Source organism: Rissa tridactyla, chromosome 6, assembly GCF_028500815.1.
Source record: "Rissa tridactyla isolate bRisTri1 chromosome 6, bRisTri1.patW.cur.20221130, whole genome shotgun sequence".
NCBI lineage: Eukaryota > Metazoa > Chordata > Aves > Charadriiformes > Laridae > Rissa > Rissa tridactyla.
In genome coordinates this window covers 11921961-11945905 of record NC_071471.1, presented here as the reverse complement: position 1 = coordinate 11945905, position 23945 = coordinate 11921961, and the positions used below count along the sequence as shown (strand labels likewise).

The 23945-nt window shown below is 64.3% G+C and overlaps 20 non-coding genes across 20 annotated transcripts; all 20 read right to left on the bottom strand.

The window, feature by feature from the left end:
- Positions 1 to 216: 216 nt before the first annotated feature.
- On the bottom strand, positions 217 to 335 carry LOC128912033 (5S ribosomal RNA). Its single transcript, XR_008467365.1, has one exon. It is a non-coding gene; the product is annotated as a 5S ribosomal RNA (ribosomal RNA).
- Positions 336 to 1483: 1148 nt separating this feature from the next.
- On the bottom strand, positions 1484 to 1602 carry LOC128912032 (5S ribosomal RNA). Its single transcript, XR_008467364.1, has one exon. It is a non-coding gene; the product is annotated as a 5S ribosomal RNA (ribosomal RNA).
- Positions 1603 to 2738: 1136 nt separating this feature from the next.
- LOC128912030 (5S ribosomal RNA) lies at positions 2739 to 2857 on the bottom strand. Its single transcript, XR_008467362.1, has one exon. It is a non-coding gene; the product is annotated as a 5S ribosomal RNA (ribosomal RNA).
- A 1148-nt stretch (positions 2858 to 4005) lies between these two features.
- Positions 4006 to 4124, bottom strand: LOC128912029 (5S ribosomal RNA). Its single transcript, XR_008467361.1, has one exon. It is a non-coding gene; the product is annotated as a 5S ribosomal RNA (ribosomal RNA).
- A 1136-nt stretch (positions 4125 to 5260) lies between these two features.
- On the bottom strand, positions 5261 to 5379 carry LOC128912101 (5S ribosomal RNA). The gene has a single exon (XR_008467432.1). It is a non-coding gene; the product is annotated as a 5S ribosomal RNA (ribosomal RNA).
- A 1001-nt stretch (positions 5380 to 6380) lies between these two features.
- Positions 6381 to 6499, bottom strand: LOC128912028 (5S ribosomal RNA). Its single transcript, XR_008467360.1, has one exon. It is a non-coding gene; the product is annotated as a 5S ribosomal RNA (ribosomal RNA).
- Positions 6500 to 7635: 1136 nt separating this feature from the next.
- On the bottom strand, positions 7636 to 7754 carry LOC128911984 (5S ribosomal RNA). Its single transcript, XR_008467315.1, has one exon. It is a non-coding gene; the product is annotated as a 5S ribosomal RNA (ribosomal RNA).
- A 1001-nt stretch (positions 7755 to 8755) lies between these two features.
- Positions 8756 to 8874, bottom strand: LOC128912135 (5S ribosomal RNA). The gene has a single exon (XR_008467466.1). It is a non-coding gene; the product is annotated as a 5S ribosomal RNA (ribosomal RNA).
- Positions 8875 to 10025: 1151 nt separating this feature from the next.
- On the bottom strand, positions 10026 to 10144 carry LOC128912027 (5S ribosomal RNA). Its single transcript, XR_008467358.1, has one exon. It is a non-coding gene; the product is annotated as a 5S ribosomal RNA (ribosomal RNA).
- A 1143-nt stretch (positions 10145 to 11287) lies between these two features.
- Positions 11288 to 11406, bottom strand: LOC128911988 (5S ribosomal RNA). Its single transcript, XR_008467319.1, has one exon. It is a non-coding gene; the product is annotated as a 5S ribosomal RNA (ribosomal RNA).
- Positions 11407 to 12409: 1003 nt separating this feature from the next.
- Positions 12410 to 12528, bottom strand: LOC128912134 (5S ribosomal RNA). The gene has a single exon (XR_008467465.1). It is a non-coding gene; the product is annotated as a 5S ribosomal RNA (ribosomal RNA).
- A 1137-nt stretch (positions 12529 to 13665) lies between these two features.
- Positions 13666 to 13784, bottom strand: LOC128912026 (5S ribosomal RNA). The gene has a single exon (XR_008467357.1). It is a non-coding gene; the product is annotated as a 5S ribosomal RNA (ribosomal RNA).
- Positions 13785 to 14785: 1001 nt separating this feature from the next.
- On the bottom strand, positions 14786 to 14904 carry LOC128912133 (5S ribosomal RNA). Its single transcript, XR_008467464.1, has one exon. It is a non-coding gene; the product is annotated as a 5S ribosomal RNA (ribosomal RNA).
- Positions 14905 to 15905: 1001 nt separating this feature from the next.
- On the bottom strand, positions 15906 to 16024 carry LOC128912025 (5S ribosomal RNA). Its single transcript, XR_008467356.1, has one exon. It is a non-coding gene; the product is annotated as a 5S ribosomal RNA (ribosomal RNA).
- A 1001-nt stretch (positions 16025 to 17025) lies between these two features.
- LOC128912131 (5S ribosomal RNA) lies at positions 17026 to 17144 on the bottom strand. The gene has a single exon (XR_008467462.1). It is a non-coding gene; the product is annotated as a 5S ribosomal RNA (ribosomal RNA).
- A 1013-nt stretch (positions 17145 to 18157) lies between these two features.
- On the bottom strand, positions 18158 to 18276 carry LOC128912130 (5S ribosomal RNA). The gene has a single exon (XR_008467461.1). It is a non-coding gene; the product is annotated as a 5S ribosomal RNA (ribosomal RNA).
- A 1148-nt stretch (positions 18277 to 19424) lies between these two features.
- Positions 19425 to 19543, bottom strand: LOC128912024 (5S ribosomal RNA). The gene has a single exon (XR_008467355.1). It is a non-coding gene; the product is annotated as a 5S ribosomal RNA (ribosomal RNA).
- Positions 19544 to 20684: 1141 nt separating this feature from the next.
- On the bottom strand, positions 20685 to 20803 carry LOC128911987 (5S ribosomal RNA). The gene has a single exon (XR_008467318.1). It is a non-coding gene; the product is annotated as a 5S ribosomal RNA (ribosomal RNA).
- A 1002-nt stretch (positions 20804 to 21805) lies between these two features.
- LOC128912129 (5S ribosomal RNA) lies at positions 21806 to 21924 on the bottom strand. Its single transcript, XR_008467460.1, has one exon. It is a non-coding gene; the product is annotated as a 5S ribosomal RNA (ribosomal RNA).
- A 1148-nt stretch (positions 21925 to 23072) lies between these two features.
- On the bottom strand, positions 23073 to 23191 carry LOC128911972 (5S ribosomal RNA). Its single transcript, XR_008467305.1, has one exon. It is a non-coding gene; the product is annotated as a 5S ribosomal RNA (ribosomal RNA).
- Positions 23192 to 23945: the final 754 nt, after the last annotated feature.

Here is a 23945-nt window from a genome sequence, read left to right as displayed (position 1 = left end):
CCTACCCGCCTGCCGCAACACCCCACGCGCAACACCAAAACACTCAACGCCCCCCCGCCTGCCGGCAAAAGCCTACAACAGCCCAAAAAACCTCCACAAGCCTCCCACGCGCCCCGCAGCCCCACACACCCACCCGCCTGCCGCAACGACACCCGCACCTGCCCCCCTGCCGGCCGCAACAGCAAAACGCACAGCGCCCCTCCGCCCGCCGGCAAAAGCCTACAGCACCCGGTATTCCCGGGCGGTCTCCCATCCAAGTACTAACCGGGCCCGACCCTGCTTAGCTTCCGAGATCAGACGAGATCGGGCGTTCTCAGGGTGGTATGGCCGTAGGCACCCCTCTGCCCCACAACAGCCCTCTCCACACCCACCGCCCACACCGCCCTCCCGCACTCACGCACACCCCCACGCACACAACAACGCCTCACACCACACACACACACACAAACACACACGCAACACACGCACCTACCCACAACACACCTCACACAAAACAACACCCCACACGCAACACCCCGCAAAAAATACACACCCCTCACCACACGCACCCTGCCCTACACACACACACACGCACCCGCCTCACGCAACAACACACGCACCTGCCACAACACAACACCCCACACACAACACCACTAAATACTTACACCACACTCACGCACCACACGCGCCCTACAGCCCCACACACCCTCCCTCCTCCCGCAACAACACCCGCACCTGCCCCGACGCCTGCCAGAATACCCCACTCGCAACACCACAACGCTCGCCAGACGCTCCGCCCGACGCCAAAATCATACACCACCCAACACCCCAAAAGACCTCCACACCCCTGCTACACGCCCCGCAGCCCCGCACACCCACCCGCCTGCCGCAACACCCCACTCGCAACACCAAAACACTCAACGCCCCCCCGCCTGCCGGCAAAAGCCTACAGCACCCAACAACCCAAAAAACCTCCACAAGCCTCCCACGTGCCCTGCAGCCCCACACACCCACCCGCCTGCCGCAACCACACACGCACCTGCCCCCCCGACACAACCCCCCACCCGCAACACCAAAACGCTCAACACCCCTCCGCCCGCCCCCAAAAGCCTACAGCACCCAACATGCCACGCGCAACACTCCAGAAAACCTCCACACCCCTGCCACATGGCCCGCAGCCCCACACACCCGCCCGCCTGCCGCAACTACACCCGCACCTGCCCCAACACAGCCCCCCAAAATACTTACACACCACTCCCACACGCCCCGCGCCCTCCAGCCCCACACACCCACCCGCCTGCCGCAACACCCCACGCGCAACACCAAAACACTCAACGCCCCCCCGCCTGCCGGCAAAAGCCTACAACAGCCCAAAAAACCTCCACAAGCCTCCCACGCGCCCCGCAGCCCCACACACCCACCCGCCTGCCGCAACGACACCCGCACCTGCCCCCCTGCCGGCCGCAACAGCAAAACGCGCAGCGCCCCTCCGCCCGCCGGCAAAAGCCTACAGCACCCGGTATTCCCGGGCGGTCTCCCATCCAAGTACTAACCGGGCCCGACCCTGCTTAGCTTCCGAGATCAGACGAGATCGGGCGTTCTCAGGGTGGTATGGCCGTAGGCACCCCTCTGCCCCACAACAGCCCTCTCCACACCCACCGCCCACACCGCCCTCCCGCACTCACGCACACAACAATGCCTCACACCACACACACACACACAAACACACACGCAACACACGCACCTACCCACAACACACCTCACACAAAACAACACCCCACACGCAACACCCCGCAAAAAATACACACCCCTCACCACACGCACCCTGCCCTACACACACACACACGCACCCGCCTCACGCAACAACACACGCACCTGCCACAACACAACACCCCACACACAACACCACTAAATACTTACACCACACTCACGCACCACACGCGCCCTACAGCCCCACACACCCTCCCTCCTCCCGCAACAACACCCGCACCTGCCCCGACGCCTGCCAGAATACCCCACTCGCAACACCACAACGCTCGCCAGACGCTCCGCCCGACGCCAAAATCATACACCACCCAACACCCCAAAAGACCTCCACACCCCTGCTACACGCCCCGCAGCCCCGCACACCCACCCGCCTGCCGCAACACCCCACTCGCAACACCAAAACACTCAACGCCCCCCCGCCTGCCGGCAAAAGCCTACAGCACCCAACAACCCAAAAAACCTCCACAAGCCTCCCACGTGCCCTGCAGCCCCACACACCCACCCGCCTGCCGCAACCACACACGCACCTGCCCCCCCGACACAACCCCCCACCCGCAACACCAAAACGCTCAACACCCCTCCGCCCGCCCCCAAAAGCCTACAGCACCCAACATGCCACGCGCAACACTCCAGAAAACCTCCACACCCCTGCCACATGGCCCGCAGCCCCACACACCCGCCCGCCTGCCGCAACTACACCCGCACCTGCCCCAACACAGCCCCCCAAAATACTTACACACCACTCCCACACGCCCCGCGCCCTCCAGCCCCACACACCTACCCGCCTGCCGCAACACCCCACGCGCAACACCAAAACACTCAACGCCCCCCCGCCTGCCGGCAAAAGCCTACAACAGCCCAAAAAACCTCCACAAGCCTCCCACGCGCCCCGCAGCCCCACACACCCACCCGCCTGCCGCAACGACACCCGCACCTGCCCCCCTGCCGGCCGCAACAGCAAAACGCGCAGCGCCCCTCCGCCCGCCGGCAAAAGCCTACAGCACCCGGTATTCCCGGGCGGTCTCCCATCCAAGTACTAACCGGGCCCGACCCTGCTTAGCTTCCGAGATCAGACGAGATCGGGCGTTCTCAGGGTGGTATGGCCGTAGGCACCCCTCTGCCCCACAACAGCCCTCTCCACACCCACCGCCCACACCGCCCTCCCGCACTCACACACACCCCCACGCACACAACAACGCCTCACACCACACACACACACACAAACACACACGCAACACACGCACCTACCCACAACACACCTCACACAAAACAACACCCCACACGCAACACCCCGCAAAAAATACACACCCCTCACCACACGCACCCTGCCCTACACACACACACACGCACCCGCCTCACGCAACAACACACGCACCTGCCACAACACAACACCCCACACACAACACCACTAAATACTTACACCACACTCACGCACCACACGCGCCCTACAGCCCCACACACCCTCCCTCCTCCCGCAACAACACCCGCACCTGCCCCGACGCCTGCCAGAATACCCCACTCGCAACACCACAACGCTCGCCAGACGCTCCGCCCGACGCCAAAATCATACACCACCCAACACCCCAAAAGACCTCCACACCCCTGCTACACGCCCCGCAGCCCCGCACACCCACCCGCCTGCCGCAACACCCCACTCGCAACACCAAAACACTCAACGCCCCCCCGCCTGCCGGCAAAAGCCTACAGCACCCAACAACCCAAAAAACCTCCACAAGCCTCCCACGTGCCCTGCAGCCCCACACACCCACCCGCCTGCCGCAACCACACACGCACCTGCCCCCCCGACACAACCCCCCACCCGCAACACCAAAACGCTCAACACCCCTCCGCCCGCCCCCAAAAGCCTACAGCACCCAACATGCCACGCGCAACACTCCAGAAAACCTCCACACCCCTGCCACATGGCCCGCAGCCCCACACACCCGCCCGCCTGCCGCAACTACACCCGCACCTGCCCCAACACAGCCCCCCAAAATACTTACACACCACTCCCACACGCCCCGCGCCCTCCAGCCCCACACACCCACCCGCCTGCCGCAACACCCCACACGCAACACCAAAACACTCAACGCCCCCCCGCCTGCCGGCAAAAGCCTACAACAGCCCAAAAAACCTCCACAAGCCTCCCACGCGCCCCGCAGCCCCACACACCCACCCGCCTGCCGCAACGACACCCGCACCTGCCCCCCTGCCGGCCGCAACAGCAAAACGCGCAGCGCCCCTCCGCCCGCCGGCAAAAGCCTACAGCACCCGGTATTCCCGGGCGGTCTCCCATCCAAGTACTAACCGGGCCCGACCCTGCTTAGCTTCCGAGATCAGACGAGATCGGGCGTTCTCAGGGTGGTATGGCCGTAGGCACCCCTCTGCCCCACAACAGCCCTCTCCACACCCACCGCCCACACCGCCCTCCCGCACTCACGCACACAACAACGCCTCACACCACACACACACACACAAACACACACGCAACACACGCACCTACCCACAACACACCTCACACAAAACAACACCCCACACGCAACACCCCGCAAAAAATACACACCCCTCACCACACGCACCCTGCCCTACACACACACACACGCACCCGCCTCACGCAACAACACACGCACCTGCCACAACACAACACCCCACACACAACACCACTAAATACTTACACCACACTCACGCACCACACGCGCCCTACAGCCCCACACACCCTCCCTCCTCCCGCAACAACACCCGCACCTGCCCCGACGCCTGCCAGAATACCCCACTCGCAACACCACAACGCTCGCCAGACGCTCCGCCCGACGCCAAAATCATACACCACCCAACACCCCAAAAGACCTCCACACCCCTGCTACACGCCCCGCAGCCCCGCACACCCACCCGCCTGCCGCAACACCCCACTCGCAACACCAAAACACTCAACGCCCCCCCGCCTGCCGGCAAAAGCCTACAGCACCCAACAACCCAAAAAACCTCCACAAGCCTCCCACGTGCCCTGCAGCCCCACACACCCACCCGCCTGCCGCAACCACACACGCACCTGCCCCCCCGACACAACCCCCCACCCGCAACACCAAAACGCTCAACACCCCTCCGCCCGCCCCCAAAAGCCTACAGCACCCAACATGCCACGCGCAACACTCCAGAAAACCTCCACACCCCTGCCACATGGCCCGCAGCCCCACACACCCGCCCGCCTGCCGCAACTACACCCGCACCTGCCCCAACACAGCCCCCCAAAATACTTACACACCACTCCCACACGCCCCGCGCCCTCCAGCCCCACACACCCACCCGCCTGCCGCAACACCCCACGCGCAACACCAAAACACTCAACGCCCCCCCGCCTGCCGGCAAAAGCCTACAACAGCCCAAAAAACCTCCACAAGCCTCCCACGCGCCCCGCAGCCCCACACACCCACCCGCCTGCCGCAACGACACCCGCACCTGCCCCCCTGCCGGCCGCAACAGCAAAACGCGCAGCGCCCCTCCGCCCGCCGGCAAAAGCCTACAGCACCCGGTATTCCTGGGCGGTCTCCCATCCAAGTACTAACCGGGCCCGACCCTGCTTAGCTTCCGAGATCAGACGAGATCGGGCGTTCTCAGGGTGGTATGGCCGTAGGCACCCCTCTGCCCCACAACAGCCCTCTCCACACCCACCGCCCACACCGCCCTCCCGCACTCACGCACACAACAACGCCTCACACCACACACACACACACAAACACACACGCAACACACGCACCTACCCACAACACACCTCACACAAAACAACACCCCACACGCAACACCCCGCAAAAAATACACACCCCTCACCACACGCACCCTGCCCTACACACACACACACGCACCCGCCTCACGCAACAACACACGCACCTGCCACAACACAACACCCCACACACAACACCACTAAATACTTACACCACACTCACGCACCACACGCGCCCTACAGCCCCACACACCCTCCCTCCTCCCGCAACAACACCCGCACCTGCCCCGACGCCTGCCAGAATACCCCACTCGCAACACCACAACGCTCGCCAGACGCTCCGCCCGACGCCAAAATCATACACCACCCAACACCCCAAAAGACCTCCACACCCCTGCTACACGCCCCGCAGCCCCGCACACCCACCCGCCTGCCGCAACACCCCACTCGCAACACCAAAACACTCAACGCCCCCCCGCCTGCCGGCAAAAGCCTACAGCACCCAACAACCCAAAAAACCTCCACAAGCCTCCCACGTGCCCTGCAGCCCCACACACCCACCCGCCTGCCGCAACCACACACGCACCTGCCCCCCCGACACAACCCCCCACCCGCAACACCAAAACGCTCAACACCCCTCCGCCCGCCCCCAAAAGCCTACAGCACCCAACATGCCACGCGCAACACTCCAGAAAACCTCCACACCCCTGCCACATGGCCCGCAGCCCCACACACCCGCCCGCCTGCCGCAACTACACCCGCACCTGCCCCAACACAGCCCCCCAAAAGACCTCCACACCCCTGCTACACGCCCCGCAGCCCCACACACCCACCCGCCTGCCGCAACGACACCCGCACCTGCCCCCCTGCCGGCCGCAACAGCAAAACGCGCAGCGCCCCTCCGCCCGCCGGCAAAAGCCTACAGCACCCGGTATTCCCGGGCGGTCTCCCATCCAAGTACTAACCGGGCCCGACCCTGCTTAGCTTCCGAGATCAGACGAGATCGGGCGTTCTCAGGGTGGTATGGCCGTAGGCACCCCTCTGCCCCACAACAGCCCTCTCCACACCCACCGCCCACACCGCCCTCCCGCACTCCCGCACACAACAACGCCTCACACCACACACACACACACAAACACACACGCAACACACGCACCTACCCACAACACACCTCACACAAAACAACACCCCACACGCAACACCCCGCAAAAAATACACACCCCTCACCACACGCACCCTGCCCTACACACACACACACGCACCCGCCTCACGCAACAACACACGCACCTGCCACAACACAACACCCCACACACAACACCACTAAATACTTACACCACACTCACGCACCACACGCGCCCTACAGCCCCACACACCCTCCCTCCTCCCGCAACAACACCCGCACCTGCCCCGACGCCTGCCAGAATACCCCACTCGCAACACCACAACGCTCGCCAGACGCTCCGCCCAACGCCAAAATCATACACCACCCAACACCCCAAAAGACCTCCACACCCCTGCTACACGCCCCGCAGCCCCGCACACCCACCCGCCTGCCGCAACACCCCACTCGCAACACCAAAACACTCAACGCCCCCCCGCCTGCCGGCAAAAGCCTACAGCACCCAACAACCCAAAAAACCTCCACAAGCCTCCCACGTGCCCTGCAGCCCCACACACCCACCCGCCTGCCGCAACCACACACGCACCTGCCCCCCCGACACAACCCCCCACCCGCAACACCAAAACGCTCAACACCCCTCCGCCCGCCCCCAAAAGCCTACAGCACCCAACATGCCACGCGCAACACTCCAGAAAACCTCCACACCCCTGCCACATGGCCCGCAGCCCCACACACCCGCCCGCCTGCCGCAACTACACCCGCACCTGCCCCAACACAGCCCCCCAAAATACTTACACACCACTCCCACACGCCCCGCGCCCTCCAGCCCCACACACCCACCCGCCTGCCGCAACACCCCACACGCAACACCAAAACACTCAACGCCCCCCCGCCTGCCGGCAAAAGCCTACAACAGCCCAAAAAACCTCCACAAGCCTCCCACGCGCCCCGCAGCCCCACACACCCACCCGCCTGCCGCAACGACACCCGCACCTGCCCCCCTGCCGGCCGCAACAGCAAAACGCGCAGCGCCCCTCCGCCCGCCGGCAAAAGCCTACAGCACCCGGTATTCCCAGGCGGTCTCCCATCCAAGTACTAACCGGGCCCGACCCTGCTTAGCTTCCGAGATCAGATGAGATCGGGCATTCTCAGGGTGGTATGGCCGTAGGCACCCCTCTGCCCCACAACAGCCCTCTCCACACCCACCGCCCACACCGCCCTCCCGCACTCACACACACAACAACGCCTCACACCACACACACACACACAAACACACACGCAACACACGCACCTACCCACAACACACCTCACACAAAACAACACCCCACACGCAACACCCCGCAAAAAATACACACCCCTCACCACACGCACCCTGCCCTACACACACACACACGCACCCGCCTCACGCAACAACACACGCACCTGCCACAACACAACACCCCACACACAACACCACTAAATACTTACACCACACTCACGCACCACACGCGCCCTACAGCCCCACACACCCTCCCTCCTCCCGCAACAACACCCGCACCTGCCCCGACGCCTGCCAGAATACCCCACTCGCAACACCACAACGCTCGCCAGACGCTCCGCCCGACGCCAAAATCATACACCACCCAACACCCCAAAAGACCTCCACACCCCTGCTACACGCCCCGCAGCCCCGCACACCCACCCGCCTGCCGCAACACCCCACTCGCAACACCAAAACACTCAACGCCCCCCCGCCTGCCGGCAAAAGCCTACAGCACCCAACAACCCAAAAAACCTCCACAAGCCTCCCACGTGCCCTGCAGCCCCACACACCCACCCGCCTGCCGCAACCACACACGCACCTGCCCCCCCGACACAACCCCCCACCCGCAACACCAAAACGCTCAACACCCCTCCGCCCGCCCCCAAAAGCCTACAGCACCCAACATGCCACGCGCAACACTCCAGAAAACCTCCACACCCCTGCCACATGGCCCGCAGCCCCACACACCCGCCCGCCTGCCGCAACTACACCCGCACCTGCCCCAACACAGCCCCCCAAAAGACCTCCACACCCCTGCTACACGCCCCGCAGCCCCACACACCCACCCGCCTGCCGCAACGACACCCGCACCTGCCCCCCTGCCGGCCGCAACAGCAAAACGCGCAGCGCCCCTCCGCCCGCCGGCAAAAGCCTACAGCACCCGGTATTCCCGGGCGGTCTCCCATCCAAGTACTAACTGGGCCCGACCCTGCTTAGCTTCCGAGATCAGACGAGATCGGGCGTTCTCAGGGTGGTATGGCCGTAGGCACCCCTCTGCCCCACAACAGCCCTCTCCACACCCACCGCCCACACCGCCCTCCCGCACTCACGCACACCCCCCACGCACACAACAACGCCTCACACCACACACACACACACAAACACACACGCAACACACGCACCTACCCACAACACACCTCACACAAAACAACACCCCCACGCGCAACACCCTGCAAAAAATACACACCCCTCACCACACGCACCCTGCCCTACACACACACACACGCACCCGCCTCACGCAACAACACACGCACCTGCCACAACACAACACCCCACACACAACACCACTAAATACTTACACCACACTCACGCACCACACGCGCCCTACAGCCCCACACACCCTCCCTCCTCCCGCAACAACACCCGCACCTGCCCCGACGCCTGCCAGAATACCCCACTCGCAACACCACAACGCTCGCCAGACGCTCCGCCCGACGCCAAAATCATACACCACCCAACACCCCAAAAGACCTCCACACCCCTGCTACACGCCCCGCAGCCCCGCACACCCACCCGCCTGCCGCAACACCCCACTCGCAACACCAAAACACTCAACGCCCCCCCCGCCTGCCGGCAAAAGCCTACAGCACCCAACAACCCAAAAAACCTCCACAAGCCTCCCACGTGCCCTGCAGCCCCACACACCCACCCGCCTGCCGCAACCACACACGCACCTGCCCCCCCGACACAACCCCCCACCCGCAACACCAAAACGCTCAACACCCCTCCGCCCGCCCCCAAAAGCCTACAGCACCCAACATGCCACGCGCAACACTCCAGAAAACCTCCACACCCCTGCCACATGGCCCGCAGCCCCACACACCCGCCCGCCTGCCGCAACTACACCCGCACCTGCCCCAACACAGCCCCCCAAAATACTTACACACCACTCCCACACGCCCCGCGCCCTCCAGCCCCACACACCCACCCGCCTGCCGCAACACCCCACGCGCAACACCAAAACACTCAACGCCCCCCCGCCTGCCGGCAAAAGCCTACAACAGCCCAAAAAACCTCCACAAGCCTCCCACGCGCCCCGCAGCCCCACACACCCACCCGCCTGCCGCAACGACACCCGCACCTGCCCCCCTGCCGGCCGCAACAGCAAAACGCGCAGCGCCCCTCCGCCCGCCGGCAAAAGCCTACAGCACCCGGTATTCCCGGGCGGTCTCCCATCCAAGTACTAACCGGGCCCGACCCTGCTTAGCTTCCGAGATCAGACGAGATCGGGCGTTCTCAGGGTGGTATGGCCGTAGGCACCCCTCTGCCCCACAACAGCCCTCTCCACACCCACCGCCCACACCGCCCTCCCGCACTCACGCACACCCCCACGCACACAACAACGCCTCACACCACACACACACACACAAACACACACGCAACACACGCACCTACCCACAACACACCTCACACAAAACAACACCCCACACGCAACACCCCGCAAAAAATACACACCCCTCACCACACGCACCCTGCCCTACACACACACACACGCACCCGCCTCACGCAACAACACACGCACCTGCCACAACACAACACCCCACACACAACACCACTAAATACTTACACCACACTCACGCACCACACGCGCCCTACAGCCCCACACACCCTCCCTCCTCCCGCAACAACACCCGCACCTGCCCCGACGCCTGCCAGAATACCCCACTCGCAACACCACAACGCTCGCCAGACGCTCCGCCCGACGCCAAAATCATACACCACCCAACACCCCAAAAGACCTCCACACCCCTGCTACACGCCCCGCAGCCCCGCACACCCACCCGCCTGCCGCAACACCCCACTCGCAACACCAAAACACTCAACGCCCCCCCCGCCTGCCGGCAAAAGCCTACAGCACCCAACAACCCAAAAAACCTCCACAAGCCTCCCACGTGCCCTGCAGCCCCACACACCCACCCGCCTGCCGCAACCACACACGCACCTGCCCCCCCGACACAACCCCCCACCCGCAACACCAAAACGCTCAACACCCCTCCGCCCGCCCCCAAAAGCCTACAGCACCCAACATGCCACGCGCAACACTCCAGAAAACCTCCACACCCCTGCCACATGGCCCGCAGCCCCACACACCCGCCCGCCTGCCGCAACTACACCCGCACCTGCCCCAACACAGCCCCCCAAAATACTTACACACCACTCCCACACGCCCCGCGCCCTCCAGCCCCACACACCCACCCGCCTGCCGCAACACCCCACACGCAACACCAAAACACTCAACGCCCCCCCGCCTGCCGGCAAAAGCCTACAACAGCCCAAAAAACCTCCACAAGCCTCCCACGCGCCCCGCAGCCCCACACACCCACCCGCCTGCCGCAACCACACCCGCACCTGCCCCCCCTGCCGGCCGCAACAGCAAAACGCGCAGCGCCCCTCCGCCAAAAGCCTACAGCACCCGGTATTCCCAGGCGGTCTCCCATCCAAGTACTAACCAGGCCCGACCCTGCTTAGCTTCCGAGATCAGACGAGATCGGGCATTCTCAGGGTGGTATGGCCGTAGGCACCCCTCTGCCCCACAACAGCCCTCTCCACACCCACCGCCCACACCGCCCTCCCGCACTCACACACACAACAACGCCTCACACCACACACACACACACAAACACACACGCAACACACGCACCTACCCACAACACACCTCACACAAAACAACACCCCACACGCAACACCCCGCAAAAAATACACACCCCTCACCACACGCACCCTGCCCTACACACACACACACGCACCCGCCTCACGCAACAACACACGCACCTGCCACAACACAACACCCCACACACAACACCACTAAATACTTACACCACACTCACGCACCACACGCGCCCTACAGCCCCACACACCCTCCCTCCTCCCGCAACAACACCCGCACCTGCCCCGACGCCTGCCAGAATACCCCACTCGCAACACCACAACGCTCGCCAGACGCTCCGCCCGACGCCAAAATCATACACCACCCAACACCCCAAAAGACCTCCACACCCCTGCTACACGCCCCGCAGCCCCGCACACCCACCCGCCTGCCGCAACACCCCACTCGCAACACCAAAACACTCAACGCCCCCCCCGCCTGCCGGCAAAAGCCTACAGCACCCAACAACCCAAAAAAACCTCCACAAGCCTCCCACGTGCCCTGCAGCCCCACACACCCACCCGCCTGCCGCAACCACACACGCACCTGCCCCCCCGACACAACCCCCCACCCGCAACACCAAAACGCTCAACACCCCTCCGCCCGCCCCCAAAAGCCTACAGCACCCAACATGCCACGCGCAACACTCCAGAAAACCTCCACACCCCTGCCACATGGCCCGCAGCCCCACACACCCGCCCGCCTGCCGCAACTACACCCGCACCTGCCCCAACACAGCCCCCCAAAAGACCTCCACACCCCTGCTACACGCCCCGCAGCCCCACACACCCACCCGCCTGCCGCAACGACACCCGCACCTGCCCCCCTGCCGGCCGCAACAGCAAAACGCGCAGCGCCCCTCCGCCCGCCGGCAAAAGCCTACAGCACCCGGTATTCCCGGGCGGTCTCCCATCCAAGTACTAACTGGGCCCGACCCTGCTTAGCTTCCGAGATCAGACGAGATCGGGCGTTCTCAGGGTGGTATGGCCGTAGGCACCCCTCTGCCCCACAACAGCCCTCTCCACACCCACCGCCCACACCGCCCTCCCGCACTCACGCACACAACAACGCCTCACACCACACACACACACACAAACACACACGCAACACACGCACCTACCCACAACACACCTCACACAAAACAACACCCCCACACGCAACACCCCGCAAAAAATACACACCCCTCACCACACGCACCCTGCCCTACACACACACACACGCACCCGCCTCACGCAACAACACACGCACCTGCCACAACACAACACCCCACACACAACACCACTAAATACTTACACCACACTCACGCACCACACGCGCCCTACAGCCCCACACACCCTCCCTCCTCCCGCAACAACACCCGCACCTGCCCCGACGCCTGCCAGAATACCCCACTCGCAACACCACAACGCTCGCCAGACGCTCCGCCCGACGCCAAAATCATACACCACCCAACACCCCAAAAGACCTCCACACCCCTGCTACACGCCCCGCAGCCCCGCACACCCACCCGCCTGCCGCAACACCCCACTCGCAACACCAAAACACTCAACGCCCCCCCGCCTGCCGGCAAAAGCCTACAGCACCCAACAACCCAAAAAACCTCCACAAGCCTCCCACGTGCCCTGCAGCCCCACACACCCACCCGCCTGCCGCAACCACACACGCACCTGCCCCCCCGACACAACCCCCCACCCGCAACACCAAAACGCTCAACACCCCTCCGCCCGCCCCCAAAAGCCTACAGCACCCAACATGCCACGCGCAACACTCCAGAAAACCTCCACACCCCTGCCACATGGCCCGCAGCCCCACACACCCGCCCGCCTGCCGCAACTACACCCGCACCTGCCCCAACACAGCCCCCCAAAATACTTACACACCACTCCCACACGCCCCGCGCCCTCCAGCCCCACACACCCACCCGCCTGCCGCAACACCCCACGCGCAACACCAAAACACTCAACGCCCCCCCGCCTGCCGGCAAAAGCCTACAACAGCCCAAAAAACCTCCACAAGCCTCCCACGCGCCCCGCAGCCCCACACACCCACCCGCCTGCCGCAACGACACCCGCACCTGCCCCCCTGCCGGCCGCAACAGCAAAACGCGCAGCGCCCCTCCGCCCGCCGGCAAAAGCCTACAGCACCCGGTATTCCCGGGCGGTCTCCCATCCAAGTACTAACCGGGCCCGACCCTGCTTAGCTTCCGAGATCAGACGAGATCGGGCGTTCTCAGGGTGGTATGGCCGTAGGCACCCCTCTGCCCCACAACAGCCCTCTCCACACCCACCGCCCACACCGCCCTCCCGCACTCACGCACACAACAACGCCTCACACCACACACACACACACAAACACACACGCAACACACGCACCTACCCACAACACACCTCACACAAAACAACACCCCACACGCAACACCCCGCAAAAAATACACACCCCTCACCACACGCACCCTGCCCTACACACACACACACGCACCCGCCTCACGCAACAACACACGCACCTGCCACAACACAACACCCCACACACAACACCACTAAATACTTACACCACACTCACGCACCACACGCGCCCTACAGCCCCACACACCCTCCCTCCTCCCGCAACAACACCCGCACCTGCCCCGACGCCTGCCAGAATACCCCACTCGCAACACCACAACGCTCGCCAGACGCTCCGCCCGACGCCAAAATCATACACCACCCAACACCCCAAAAGACCTCCACACCCCTGCTACACGCCCCGCAGCCCCGCACACCCACCCGCCTGCCGCAACACCCCACTCGCAACACCAAAACACTCAACGCCCCCCCGCCTGCCGGCAAAAGCCTACAGCACCCAACAACCCAAAAAACCTCCACAAGCCTCCCACGTGCCCTGCAGCCCCACACACCCACCCGCCTGCTGCAACCACACACGCACCTGCCCCCCCGACACAACCCCCCACCCGCAACACCAAAACGCTCAACACCCCTCCGCCCGCCCCCAAAAGCCTACAGCACCCAACATGCCACGCGCAACACTCCAGAAAACCTCCACACCCCTGCCACATGGCCCGCAGCCCCACACACCCGCCCGCCTGCCGCAACTACACCCGCACCTGCCCCAACACAGCCCCCCAAAAGACCTCCACACCCCTGCTACACGCCCCGCAGCCCCACACACCCACCCGCCTGCCGCAACGACACCCGCACCTGCCCCCCTGCCGGCCGCAACAGCAAAACGCGCAGCGCCCCTCCGCCCGCCGGCAAAAGCCTACAGCACCCGGTATTCCCGGGCGGTCTCCCATCCAAGTACTAACTGGGCCCGACCCTGCTTAGCTTCCGAGATCAGACGAGATCGGGCGTTCTCAGGGTGGTATGGCCGTAGGCACCCCTCTGCCCCACAACAGCCCTCTCCACACCCACCGCCCACACCGCCCTCCCGCACTCCCGCACACAACAACGCCTCACACCACACACACACACACAAACACACACGCAACACACGCACCTACCCACAACACACCTCACACAAAACAACACCCCACACGCAACACCCCGCAAAAAATACACACCCCTCACCACACGCACCCTGCCCTACACACACACACACGCACCCGCCTCACGCAACAACACACGCACCTGCCACAACACAACACCCCACACACAACACCACTAAATACTTACACCACACTCACGCACCACACGCGCCCTACAGCCCCACACACCCTCCCTCCTCCCGCAACAACACCCGCACCTGCCCCGACGCCTGCCAGAATACCCCACTCGCAACACCACAACGCTCGCCAGACGCTCCGCCCGACGCCAAAATCATACACCACCCAACACCCCAAAAGACCTCCACACCCCTGCTACACGCCCCGCAGCCCCGCACACCCACCCGCCTGCCGCAACACCCCACTCGCAACACCAAAACACTCAACGCCCCCCCGCCTGCCGGCAAAAGCCTACAGCACCCAACAACCCAAAAAACCTCCACAAGCCTCCCACGTGCCCTGCAGCCCCACACACCCACCCGCCTGCCGCAACCACACACGCACCTGCCCCCCCGACACAACCCCCCACCCGCAACACCAAAACGCTCAACACCCCTCCGCCCGCCCCCAAAAGCCTACAGCACCCAACATGCCACGCGCAACACTCCAGAAAACCTCCACACCCCTGCCACATGGCCTGCAGCCCCACACACCCGCCCGCCTGCCGCAACTACACCCGCACCTGCCCCAACACAGCCCCCCAAAAGACCTCCACACCCCTGCTACACGCCCCGCAGCCCCACACACCCACCCGCCTGCCGCAACGACACCCGCACCTGCCCCCCTGCCGGCCGCAACAGCAAAACGCGCAGCGCCCCTCCGCCCGCCGGCAAAAGCCTACAGCACCCGGTATTCCCGGGCGGTCTCCCATCCAAGTACTAACCGGGCCCGACCCTGCTTAGCTTCCGAGATCAGACGAGATCGGGCGTTCTCAGGGTGGTATGGCCGTAGGCACCCCTCTGCCCCACAACAGCCCTCTCCACACCCACCGCCCACACCGCCCTCCCGCACTCACGCACACAACAACGCCTCACACCACACACACACACACAAACACACACGCAACACACGCACCTACCCACAACACACCTCACACAAAACAACACCCCACACGCAACACCCCGCAAAAAATACACACCCCTCACCACACGCACCCTGCCCTACACACACACACACGCACCCGCCTCACGCAACAACACACGCACCTGCCACAACACAACACCCCACACACAACACCACTAAATACTTACACCACACTCACGCACCACACGCGCCCTACAGCCCCACACACCCTCCCTCCTCCCGCAACAACACCCGCACCTGCCCCGACGCCTGCCAGAATACCCCACTCGCAACACCACAACGCTCGCCAGACGCTCCGCCCGACGCCAAAATCATACACCACCCAACACCCCAAAAGACCTCCACACCCCTGCTACACGCCCCGCAGCCCCGCACACCCACCCGCCTGCCGCAACACCCCACTCGCAACACCAAAACACTCAACGCCCCCCCGCCTGCCGGCAAAAGCCTACAGCACCCAACAACCCAAAAAACCTCCACAAGCCTCCCACGTGCCCTGCAGCCCCACACACCCACCCGCCTGCCGCAACCACACACGCACCTGCCCCCCCGACACAACCCCCCACCCGCAACACCAAAACGCTCAACACCCCTCCGCCCGCCCCCAAAAGCCTACAGCACCCAACATGCCACGCGCAACACTCCAGAAAACCTCCACACCCCTGCCACATGGCCCGCAGCCCCACACACCCGCCCGCCTGCCGCAACTACACCCGCACCTGCCCCAACACAGCCCCCCAAAAGACCTCCACACCCCTGCTACACGCCCCGCAGCCCCACACACCCACCCGCCTGCCGCAACGACACCCGCACCTGCCCCCCTGCCGGCCGCAACAGCAAAACGCGCAGCGCCCCTCCGCCCGCCGGCAAAAGCCTACAGCACCCGGTATTCCCGGGCGGTCTCCCATCCAAGTACTAACTGGGCCCGACCCTGCTTAGCTTCCGAGATCAGACGAGATCGGGCGTTCTCAGGGTGGTATGGCCGTAGGCACCCCTCTGCCCCACAACAGCCCTCTCCACACCCACCGCCCACACCGCCCTCCCGCACTCACGCACACCCCCACGCACACAACAACGCCTCACACCACACACACACACACAAACACACACGCAACACACGCACCTACCCACAACACACCTCACACAAAACAACACCCCACACGCAACACCCCGCAAAAAATACACACCCCTCACCACACGCACCCTGCCCTACACACACACACACGCACCCGCCTCACGCAACAACACACGCACCTGCCACAACACAACACCCCACACACAACACCACTAAATACTTACACCACACTCACGCACCACACGCGCCCTACAGCCCCACACACCCTCCCTCCTCCCGCAACAACACCCGCACCTGCCCCGACGCCTGCCAGAATACCCCACTCGCAACACCACAACGCTCGCCAGACGCTCCGCCCGACGCCAAAATCATACACCACCCAACACCCCAAAAGACCTCCACACCCCTGCTACACGCCCCGCAGCCCCGCACACCCACCCGCCTGCCGCAACACCCCACTCGCAACACCAAAACACTCAACGCCCCCCCGCCTGCCGGCAAAAGCCTACAGCACCCAACAACCCAAAAAACCTCCACAAGCCTCCCACGTGCCCTGCAGCCCCACACACCCACCCGCCTGCCGCAACCACACACGCACCTGCCCCCCCGACACAACCCCCCACCCGCAACACCAAAACGCTCAACACCCCTCCGCCCGCCCCCAAAAGCCTACAGCACCCAACATGCCACGCGCAACACTCCAGAAAACCTCCACACCCCTGCCACATGGCCCGCAGCCCCACACACCCGCCCGCCTGCCGCAACTACACCCGCACCTGCCCCAACACAGCCCCCCAAAAGACCTCCACACCCCTGCTACACGCCCCGCAGCCCCACACACCCACCCGCCTGCCGCAACGACACCCGCACCTGCCCCCCTGCCGGCCGCAACAGCAAAACGCGCAGCGCCCCTCCGCCCGCCGGCAAAAGCCTACAGCACCCGGTATTCCCGGGCGGTCTCCCATCCAAGTACTAACTGGGCCCGACCCTGCTTAGCTTCCGAGATCAGACGAGATCGGGCGTTCTCAGGGTGGTATGGCCGTAGGCACCCCTCTGCCCCACAACAGCCCTCTCCACACCCACCGCCCACACCGCCCTCCCGCACTCACGCACACCCCCACGCACACAACAACGCCTCACACCACACACACACACACAAACACACACGCAACACACGCACCTACCCACAACACACCTCACACAAAACAACACCCCACACGCAACACCCCGCAAAAAATACACACCCCTCACCACACGCACCCTGCCCTACACACACACACACGCACCCGCCTCACGCAACAACACACGCACCTGCCACAACACAACACCCCACACACAACACCACTAAATACTTACACCACACTCACGCACCACACGCGCCCTACAGCCCCACACACCCTCCCTCCTCCCGCAACAACACCCGCACCTGCCCCGACGCCTGCCAGAATACCCCACTCGCAACACCACAACGCTCGCCAGACGCTCCGCCCGACGCCAAAATCATACACCACCCAACACCCCAAAAGACCTCCACACCCCTGCTACACGCCCCGCAGCCCCGCACACCCACCCGCCTGCCGCAACACCCCACTCGCAACACCAAAACACTCAACGCCCCCCCGCCTGCCGGCAAAAGCCTACAGCACCCAACAACCCAAAAAACCTCCACAAGCCTCCCACGTGCCCTGCAGCCCCACACACCCACCCGCCTGCCGCAACCACACACGCACCTGCCCCCCCGACACAACCCCCCACCCGCAACACCAAAACGCTCAACACCCCTCCGCCCGCCCCCAAAAGCCTACAGCACCCAACATGCCACGCGCAACACTCCAGAAAACCTCCACACCCCTGCCACATGGCCCGCAGCCCCACACACCCGCCCGCCTGCCGCAACTACACCCGCACCTGCCCCAACACAGCCCCCCAAAATACTTACACACCACTCCCACACGCCCCGCGCCCTCCAGCCCCACACACCCACCCGCCTGCCGCAACACCCCACGCGCAACACCAAAACACTCAACGCCCCCCCGCCTGCCGGCAAAAGCCTACAACAGCCCAAAAAACCTCCACAAGCCTCCCACGCGCCCCGCAGCCCCACACACCCACCCGCCTGCCGCAACGACACCCGCACCTGCCCCCCTGCCGGCCGCAACAGCAAAACGCGCAGCGCCCCTCCGCCCGCCGGCAAAAGCCTACAGCACCCGGTATTCCCGGGCGGTCTCCCATCCAAGTACTAACCGGGCCCGACCCTGCTTAGCTTCCGAGATCAGACGAGATCGGGCGTTCTCAGGGTGGTATGGCCGTAGGCACCCCTCTGCCCCACAACAGCCCTCTCCACACCCACCGCCCACACCGCCCTCCCGCACTCACGCACACCCCCACGCACACAACAACGCCTCACACTACACACACACACACAAACACACACGCAACACACGCACCTACCCACAACACACCTCACACAAAACAACACCCCACACGCAACACCCCGCAAAAAATACACACCCCTCACCACACGCACCCTGCCCTACACACACACACACGCACCCGCCTCACGCAACAACACACGCACCTGCCACAACACAACACCCCACACACAACACCACTAAATACTTACACCACACTCACGCACCACACGCGCCCTACAGCCCCACACACCCTCCCTCCTCCCGCAACAACACCCGCACCTGCCCCGACGCCTGCCAGAATACCCCACTCGCAACACCACAACGCTCGCCAGACGCTCCGCCCGACGCCAAAATCATACACCACCCAACACCCCAAAAGACCTCCACACCCCTGCTACACGCCCCGCAGCCCCGCACACCCACCCGCCTGCCGCAACACCCCACTCGCAACACCAAAACACTCAACGCCCCCCCGCCTGCCGGCAAAAGCCTACAGCACCCAACAACCCAAAAAACCTCCACAAGCCTCCCACGTGCCCTGCAGCCCCACACACCCACCCGCCTGCCGCAACCACACACGCACCTGCCCCCCCGACACAACCCCCCACCCGCAACACCAAAACGCTCAACACCCCTCCGCCCGCCCCCAAAAGCCTACAGCACCCAACATGCCACGCGCAACACTCCAGAAAACCTCCACACCCCTGCCACATGGCCCGCAGCCCCACACACCCGCCCGCCTGCCGCAACTACACCCGCACCTGCCCCAACACAGCCCCCCAAAATACTTACACACCACTCCCACACGCCCCGCGCCCTCCAGCCCCACACACCCACCCGCCTGCCGCAACACCCCACACGCAACACCAAAACACTCAACGCCCCCCCGCCTGCCGGCAAAAGCCTACAACAGCCCAAAAAACCTCCACAAGCCTCCCACGCGCCCCGCAGCCCCACACACCCACCCGCCTGCCGCAACGACACCCGCACCTGCCCCCCTGCCGGCCGCAACAGCAAAACGCGCAGCGCCCCTCCGCCAAAAGCCTACAGCACCCGGTATTCCCAGGCGGTCTCCCATCCAAGTACTAACCAGGCCCGACCCTGCTTAGCTTCCGAGATCAGACGAGATCGGGCATTCTCAGGGTGGTATGGCCGTAGGCACCCCTCTGCCCCACAACAGCCCTCTCCACACCCACCGCCCACACCGCCCTCCCGCACTCACACACACAACAACGCCTCACACCACACACACACACACAAACACACACGCAACACACGCACCTACCCACAACACACCTCACACAAAACAACACCCCACACGCAACACCCCGCAAAAAATACACACCCCTCACCACACGCACCCTGCCCTACACACACACACACGCACCCGCCTCACGCAACAACACACGCACCTGCCACAACACAACACCCCACACACAACACCACTAAATACTTACACCACACTCACGCACCACACGCGCCCTACAGCCCCACACACCCTCCCTCCTCCCGCAACAACACCCGCACCTGCCCCGACGCCTGCCAGAATACCCCACTCGCAACACCACAACGCTCGCCAGACGCTCCGCCCAACGCCAAAATCATACACCACCCAACACCCCAAAAGACCTCCACACCCCTGCTACACGCCCCGCAGCCCCGCACACCCACCCGCCTGCCGCAACACCCCACTCGCAACACCAAAACACTCAACGCCCCCCCCGCCTGCCGGCAAAAGCCTACAGCACCCAACAACCCAAAAAACCTCCACAAGCCTCCCACGTGCCCTGCAGCCCCACACACCCACCCGCCTGCCGCAACCACACACGCACCTGCCCCCCCGACACAACCCCCCACCCGCAACACCAAAACGCTCAACACCCCTCCGCCCGCCCCCAAAAGCCTACAGCACCCAACATGCCACGCGCAACACTCCAGAAAACCTCCACACCCCTGCCACATGGCCCGCAGCCCCACACACCCGCCCGCCTGCCGCAACTACACCCGCACCTGCCCCAACACAGCCCCCCAAAAGACCTCCACACCCCTGCTACACGCCCCGCAGCCCCACACACCCACCCGCCTGCCGCAACGACACCCGCACCTGCCCCCCTGCCGGCCGCAACAGCAAAACGCGCAGCGCCCCTCCGCCCGCCGGCAAAAGCCTACAGCACCCGGTATTCCCGGGCGGTCTCCCATCCAAGTACTAACTGGGCCCGACCCTGCTTAGCTTCCGAGATCAGACGAGATCGGGCGTTCTCAGGGTGGTATGGCCGTAGGCACCCCTCTGCCCCACAACAGCCCTCTCCACACCCACCGCCCACACCGCCCTCCCGCACTCACGCACACCCCCACGCACACAACAACGCCTCACACCACACACACACACACAAACACACACGCAACACACGCACCTACCCACAACACACCTCACACAAAACAACACCCCACGCGCAACACCCTGCAAAAAATACACACCCCTCACCACACGCACCCTGCCCTACACACACACACACGCACCCGCCTCACGCAACAACACACGCACCTGCCACAACACAACACCCCACACACAACACCACTAAATACTTACACCACACTCACGCACCACACGCGCCCTACAGCCCCACACACCCTCCCTCCTCCCGCAACAACACCCGCACCTGCCCCGACGCCTGCCAGAATACCCCACTCGCAACACCACAACGCTCGCCAGACGCTCCGCCCGACGCCAAAATCATACACCACCCAACACCCCAAAAGACCTCCACACCCCTGCTACACGCCCCGCAGCCCCGCACACCCACCCGCCTGCCGCAACACCCCACTCGCAACACCAAAACACTCAACGCCCCCCCGCCTGCCGGCAAAAGCCTACAGCACCCAACAACCCAAAAAACCTCCACAAGCCTCCCACGTGCCCTGCAGCCCCACACACCCACCCGCCTGCCGCAACCACACACGCACCTGCCCCCCCGACACAACCCCCCACCCGCAACACCAAAACGCTCAACACCCCTCCGCCCGCCCCCAAAAGCCTACAGCACCCAACATGCCACGCGCAACACTCCAGAAAACCTCCACACCCCTGCCACATGGCCCGCAGCCCCACACACCCGCCCGCCTGCCGCAACTACACCCGCACCTGCCCCAACACAGCCCCCCAAAATACTTACACACCACTCCCACACGCCCCGCGCCCTCCAGCCCCACACACCCACCCGCCTGCCGCAACACCCCACGCGCAACACCAAAACACTCAACGCCCCCCCGCCTGCCGGCAAAAGCCTACAACAGCCCAAAAAACCTCCACAAGCCTCCCACGCGCCCCGCAGCCCCACACACCCACCCGCCTGCCGCAACGACACCCGCACCTGCCCCCCTGCCGGCCGCAACAGCAAAACGCGCAGCGCCCCTCCGCCCGCCGGCAAAGGCCTACAGCACCCGGTATTCCCAGGCGGTCTCCCATCCAAGTACTAACCGGGCCCGACCCTGCTTAGCTTCCGAGATCAGACGAGATCGGGCGTTCTCAGGGTGGTATGGCCGTAGGCACCCCTCTGCCCCACAACAGCCCTCTCCACACCCACCGCCCACACCGCCCTCCCGCACTCACGCACACAACAACGCCTCACACCACACACACACACACAAACACACACGCAACACACGCACCTACCCACAACACACCTCACACAAAACAACACCCCACACGCAACACCCCGCAAAAAATACACACCCCTCACCACACGCACCCTGCCCTACACACACACACACGCACCCGCCTCACGCAACAACACACGCACCTGCCACAACACAACACCCCACACACAACACCACTAAATACTTACACCACACTCACGCACCACACGCGCCCTACAGCCCCACACACCCTCCCTCCTCCCGCAACAACACCCGCACCTGCCCCGACGCCTGCCAGAATACCCCACTCGCAACACCACAACGCTCGCCAGACGCTCCGCCCGACGCCAAAATCATACACCACCCAACACCCCAAAAGACCTCCACACCCCTGCTACACGCCCCGCAGCCCCGCACACCCACCCGCCTGCCGCAACACCCCACTCGCAACACCAAAACACTCAACGCCCCCCCGCCTGCCGGCAAAAGCCTACAGCACCCAACAACCCAAAAAACCTCCACAAGCCTCCCACGTGCCCTGCAGCCCCACACACCCACCCGCCTGCCGCAACCACACACGCACCTGCCCCCCCGACACAACCCCCCACCCGCAACACCAAAACGCTCAACACCCCTCCGCCCGCCCCCAAAAGCCTACAGCACCCA